General features: G+C 35.8%; 1 pseudogene; it reads right to left on the reverse strand.

Annotated features, from left to right (window-relative positions):
- Positions 1-5,289, reverse strand: part of LOC149571747 (alpha pinene synthase, chloroplastic-like) — a 182,367-nt pseudogene extending 177,078 nt beyond the window's left edge.
- Positions 5,290-6,894: the final 1,605 nt, after the last annotated feature.

Genomic DNA, 6,894 nt, shown 5'->3' on the forward strand with positions numbered 1-6,894 from the left:
AAGAAACCTTATCACACTCACCAAAGCTTTTATTTAATCCATTGAATTAATAGCAGTGATAAACAGATATACAACCTAACTGGATTGCATTCAATTGCACAAGCCTTTACTTATACAATATCAAGATAACCAAGTAATAAAAAGGGGACCAGATTCAGAAAGGAATGATATGGGGACAACTCACAATTTGTATTTATTTTCTTTGAAAATTGTATACCATTTAAAATAGACTCAAAATGACCTTCAGAAAGAAACACAACTCACTCTATATTCATGTATTCTCAGAGAATCGACAGAGAAAATACATCATAAACTTGCTTTCAAAAATTTGGACCAAAAATAGACTAAGCATATTACTTAGAAAAATAGAATTCAGACCATTCTTTAGCCTTGGAATCTCACTTAAATAGTGTGAGATGCAACAAGCTTTAGGCTAAAAGAAAGTGAAAGGTGTCTTCTAAAAGATACTGACATACATCTGTCATAAAAGACAAAAGCAAATAACAGAAAGGCTATTACATCAACATTCCTTGGTGGGTCCCTCTCTATTATGCTTCTCAATTGTTGAGATAAAAAAATATGATCTGATTCTTCATTTATTCTTCATCCTCAGAGTAAATAGCCATGAGGTTTGAAAGTTATGTATCATCTTCAATTACATGAAAACTTACTTTAATCTGGGGATTTTCCATGTCTTCATTATTAACTATGAGGGTAACTTTTACTTTTGTATCTTCCTCCTCATCATCTTTTGACATTTGTACTAAGAACTAATTTTTCCATTCATTTTAAGTAGCATCATCTGGCCAATCAAAATTTAGAGCCTTTCTTTCTATAATCACTAAAGAATTTGCCAATTCCTCTAAATCATCAAGCTCTTTTCTGATGGCATTATAAAATAACTGTATCTTTACCAACTCTTTGTTTGTCCTTGCCCAAAACCAGTGACCAGTTTCACTCATGATGTTCTTGATCCTTTCATAAAATATTTCATCCAACTCTTTTTTCCACTTTTCCTTTTCCTTTATTGTGTTAAAAAATTCTAAAGGACAAGGAAATAAAATGAAATTTTTCGCAATATACTTGGAAAAACAATGCATTAATCTTTTTTGCAAAGAATTCCTTTAATCATCAAAATCTTCTAGCTTATTTAATAAATCAAAAATTTTCTCTACTTGATGACAAGGCATTTCGATGGTAGATATACACATGAATGTGATATCATTATTTCTCTCCCTCCACTTCTGTGCCAGAGGAGTCAATTTAACCTCATCTCTGTTCAACTCATCCATGAGGGTTGTAGTTCTTGTCAACTGATCAAAGAAGGTTGACCATTGTATTTTATCCCTTAAATACATCACACCCTACTTTAATTTTCCTTCATATTGATTCTTTAATTCTACCTACAACTCATGTAGTTTGGTTTTTTCTTCTTCAAAGTCCTCTGTAGTATAGAATTGAGGCCTTTCAAGGGTATTTGGTATTTCAACAATAGGGTTTCTTTTAACAAATGATTGTGGAGGGTATGCAATTCTAGGTGCTCTGGATTCTCCCACCTTTCTCTTCCCAAGTATCTTCTCCATTTGAGACACCTGATTCTCCAAATTTTGTATGCGTGTGCCCCTCTCTTCATATGCCTTCAACACTTCTTCAAATCTAGCATTTAGCTGAGAAAATTTATCTTCTTCCTGGCTAGATACCACAACGCCAAATTTTAGCATTTCTGAAGCCATTCCCATTATCTATTTACTACCAACCTCACCAGCCCTGTATACAGTTAATGCACTAATATGTTCTGTAATAGAGATTTCTTGCATCCTAGTTTTATCTCTTTTCTCAATTGACCAAATTACAAGGGCTTGGTGATCTTCACTAAATTTGACTCCTCTATGAGCCTGTAGTATCTCTTCTTCAGTTTGTAACTGGACATCCTTTTGTTTTCTTACTGAATCAAAAACCATAGCATTCACTATATCCCATTCAGGTAAGATAAGGACTCCTGATTGTTTAACTAATTGCCTCCCGGCCTCAGGTGTGAATTGGGAAAAATCATTCAAAAATTTAGATTTTACCTCTTCTTTAATAACATAGTCTGGTTTATCTAGTTGCTCTGTTTTTATTTTTTCACAAGTCTTTTCAAAATTGCCTATATTCAATCTCCACAAAAATTGTGCAAATGCTCTAGATTTCACAAAATTTTCATCATTTACAAACCTCTCAGAGGCTTGGACAACTATAGGATCAATTTCCTTACCTTTATAGTCAACAACAATAAGCTCCAAGGAAGGTGCAGGGGGTTCTTGTAGTTACCCAATCTCCAGACCTGTGGAAGTAACAATTATATCCCCTTCTCCACCAATTTTTCTTAATTGTTCCCCTGAAGATGCTTCATCATCTATCCTGATTGGGGACTGGCTCGAGGAGTATTGTTCTAGCTGAGAAGAAGAAGATCCCTATTCTAACTTCTGCCTTTTTGGAGCACTGGTTGTAGATGGATTTCCTAGTCTTTTTCCTTGATGAAGAGGACCTTGTTGCACACTCTAAATCATTACATAACCTAACCTTTTCTGCAAGGTATATTGGCTAGGAGCTACTATGTTTTTACTATTGATTCTTTTCTGCACTTCTGCAGCCTTTTCTGGGTATGCCCTAACATATGTAGCCCTTTTTTCATTCATAGCTTGTGTTATCTCAGAAAAATTATTCATCAAGGCCTGTATCTTGGCTCCCAAGAATTTCTTTTCTTTCAATGGGTCATAGTGGGGATCAAAAGCATTAATGAATTCAAGGGTTTTGCTAAACACCATCCACTTTTGCTTTCTCAATTATTGTTCTTGTAAGGTGAAAATGTTTCTAATCACATCTTCAGGATAGTAGACTTTTTGGACCATGTGAGAAGCTTTTATTCTCTCCCTGAAGATATCATAGAAACCTTCAGGATCAATAAATCTAGCATGAGATTCTACCATGTTATATTTGTCTAAAAACAAGTTTAGATGTTTCCAAACATTCCTTACAAAAACAAAATCATGGGCCATAGTGACAATTGGAAAAAATGTGCCCTTCCTAGTCAACACCTTCTCATCTATGGTACCTATTTGCCATAATAGCTCAGCTATTCCTATCTTCAAAGGCACATGAAATGGTAGCGCATGAGGTTTTCCCAAAAAACCATACACTCTTATCACTGTTGGAACATTGTAGGGAATTATATCCCCCTAGTTATGACTGACAAGTAGCCCTTTAGCATGGTCCTTGGGTCTAACCAATTCTAACAATGCTTCTGGGATTCTAGGGCTATCTCCTCTTAAAAGCAGTCTAAGATTTGATGCGAAATACCTATCAAACCTCACATAACTGGAACCTATGGCTTCTGAGGTCATATCTACACTCCACAACTATACTGGATTCTTCTCCCCCTCCTTGGTTGTTTCCAATTCAATACCTATGGAGAAAAAAGTAAATCCCTTGTACAAGCACATATGCATAAGCAATGAATACCAACAGAATGGTTTATCTACTTTTCCTTTTGCTATCCCAACCAAACCATTATGAATTTCTCTTGCGAGAAATGTTGCAAAATCTAGGATAGAGCTCATTCCAAATTGAAGAGTTTGTGCCATGATAAGGATAATTGAGCCTAGAATTTGTTCTACCTCATCTATTCCAAAAATCTTACAAAGAGAAACATATAATGCCTTAGTCGTAATGTTAAAATGTCTTTTTAATAGTGGCTCTAGGGTGCTAATAGTAATTACAGACAAATTACCAACCTTGGAAACATGCTCCTGTAGTGGCCCTCTTTTCAAGTAGGTTTTTTGTGCATTATACCTTGCTTGTATGTTATCCATGTTAATGATTTCATGCACAACATGGTTAGGGTTAAGATTGGAAACTTCTCTAATCAGTTCAGGGCAGACCCTAAAGAGGTTTACTCCAGCATGATTCTTTATCCACCCTATAATTGGGTCATACTTCTTGGCCAAATCCATTAATAAATCACTGTCGAAGAAAATTGTAGGGGTTTTCAACTTTCCAATATCAAATTCCCAGACATTGCTCAGAGGAGTATCAAGTTTTCACTCTGAAAACCACTTTATAAATAATTCCAAACCTCCCATGGATACCTGAGCATCTTGTACCCAATTGGCCTTGTCATAAAAACCCTCTACTACAACTACTCTAGGGTTTTTAGGAATCAACTCCCTCCCCTTAGTTATCTAATGTACTGACAAAGGAAATTGTTCCAGAAAATCATCATGCACACCCCTTTTTGAATATTCAGTTTTCTCAAAAAAATCCTTTTGTGGAGGCATCTTTAAGAGTTTAGAACCTTTATATCAATTTTTTTTTATTTCTACTGGTTACAAATCACTTACCCGCCAAATTTTCCCTCCTTTCTCTATAGTTTTCTCTGTGAATTATGCTGGAACCCTTGAAAAATTTCATGCCCTAGCTCTGGAAATCCTCTCACATTGCGAAAATCTGTAACTATGCTTCAACAATGGCAAATTTGCATGCTATATCAGAGTATTTAGGTCGCACAAAGGAAACTCTATATCATATTTATTTCTACAACCGCTACTTTCATGTTGTATCTTGAATTTGAATTCTACCTGTTGATCTCCCTTTGATTGAATGGTTTCATTTAAAAAATAGAAAGTCTCTTAAAACTCTGGGATCTCTAGCCATGCGTCAGAAGCCTACTTGCCTGCATTATTTAAAGTCCTCGCATTTTGAAAATGCGAGAATACGGGCACCGTCGATCTTACTTTGATCGACGGCAAATCAAGATCTCTTTATTTGGAAGCCAACCAAACCAACTTGACCAATGAAAATGTTACCCTTTAATCCATGTGCTCTGACAATTTTAATTGCAGTAATTGAAGTTTTTGTGCCCATGACATCGTTGATTCCAACTTGGCATACCTGTCACCCACCACTAATGAGTGTGTTTCATTTCATTTAATCTTTTCCAGCATGGCATGACTCGGTGTATTTCTTAAAGCTTTGTCCAGGTCCCACCATGCCCGCTTGCCTACATTATTTAAAAACCTCACAACTTGATAATGCGAGAATGCAAAATCTGTTAATCTTACTTTAATCAATGGTGATTAGAAACTTGTGATGACTGTGCACTCATTTAATCTAAACGGACCAATGAAATGCTTTCTCTTCGTTCCATGTCATCTGATAACTACCATGGAGGACATACCGTTATTACCTTTCTGCAAAAGGTGGGCCCATGATGTCACCATTGCCATGCATCGTGAGCCCACTTCCTCGCATTATTTAAAGACTGCACATTTTGAAAATGCAGGAATGTGAGAATTGTAGATCTAAACAAGATCCACGGTTGATGAATATTGATCATAAGGTGAAGTTTTTATTGATGTGAACAACCAATGAGAGCGTAGGAACATAAAACATGTCCTGACAAATCTGACAAATCTGCAAAAAGTGTCCTGACCCATGTTGACATACCAGACCTTTTGTGGCACATTGAATCCCAAAAACTATCAGGGGCTACGTGTCACAAATTTGTTTCCCCACATTATTTAAAGACCTCGCAACTTGATAATGTGAGAATGCGGGGACCCTTGATCTTGAGAAAATCAACGATGATGAAAAACATTTCAACTTGGCATCCTTTTTGAAATAAAATATCCAATTAAAGTGCATAAAAGGTTTATCATAAGGATAAAAAGGTATTCTGATGCAAACAAATCTTCAAGATAAAATGCTGCACCAAAATATTTGAAACAATAACTTTTGAAAATTTTGAAAACTAGGGCAACACAAAACAAAGGTATAAGGGTTTTTACACACTTAGGGCCTTTTCAAGGACAATTTGAGAGACAAACCCTGAGAATTTAAAAGGAAAACACAAACCATAGAATTGGGCACAACTAGGGTAATCTAACAATTTTCAAGATTTCACAAGATAAAACCAAAGATTTAACTGATTTTTTTACCCAAATATCAGAAGTTTTTCTATACTATGAAAAATCACACCAAGACAAGATACATACAGATGACAATCCAATATATATGTTTACAAAGGTAGTAAAAAGGGAGAACCTAAACTCCTTTTTAGCTTTGGCTAGTCTTCTATATTGAACATGAATAAAAGAATAGTAGAGTCCAGGGTGGTTAGATCCAGTGGGAGCCTCATGGAGTACCAACATAGCTATAGGATTAGTCTCCAAGTGGAAGATTGTTGTTTAGTGTGGAGCCTAATTAGCCCCCAAGTGGGAGATTTTTATATTATGGTGACTGATTAGGAAAGTACTATACATACTTCATAATTCCTCAGTGGGGTTCAGGGTTGGGCTGGGCCCTGAGTGGGGGGTTGGGGGCGGCAACCCCTAATACAGTTGGGGTTGTTATGCCTTGGCTGTCTAGCAGTTTAGGGGCAAAGCCCCCAATTTTTTTTGGGCCCTATTTTATCGAGACTTTGGGCTGACATGTAATTAGTAATTATAACCCTAAAGTGGTAAAAATACTTGTATAGAAGGGCTTAGGGTTAGGGATTGCTTCATTGTGTGGTGATGCAAAAATTGGTTCTTGTGGTGGTATTGAGCTATTAGGGATTACAAATTGTAATTAGGTTGTAATCACTAGATCATAATAATATCAGACTTGTTGTTTGGTGGACATAGTCCAGGGATTGGGTGAACCATGCTAAATCTTGGTGTCTTGTGTTCTTTTATGTATGATCTATTATTTTCTAATATTGTTTATATTTGCATGTAATTATTATTTTTGTCCATAGTTTAATCCTAACACCATTTGAGGAAAAATAAAACTAATTTGAATGAATTAAAGTCACACTCATGTATATCATCCAAAATTCCATACTATCATTTTTTAGATCATTGAGGATATATGTCA

Source organism: Cupressus sempervirens, chromosome 2, assembly GCF_028749045.1.
Source record: "Cupressus sempervirens isolate cs-2001-9-10 chromosome 2, ASM2874904v1, whole genome shotgun sequence".
NCBI lineage: Eukaryota > Viridiplantae > Streptophyta > Pinopsida > Cupressales > Cupressaceae > Cupressus > Cupressus sempervirens.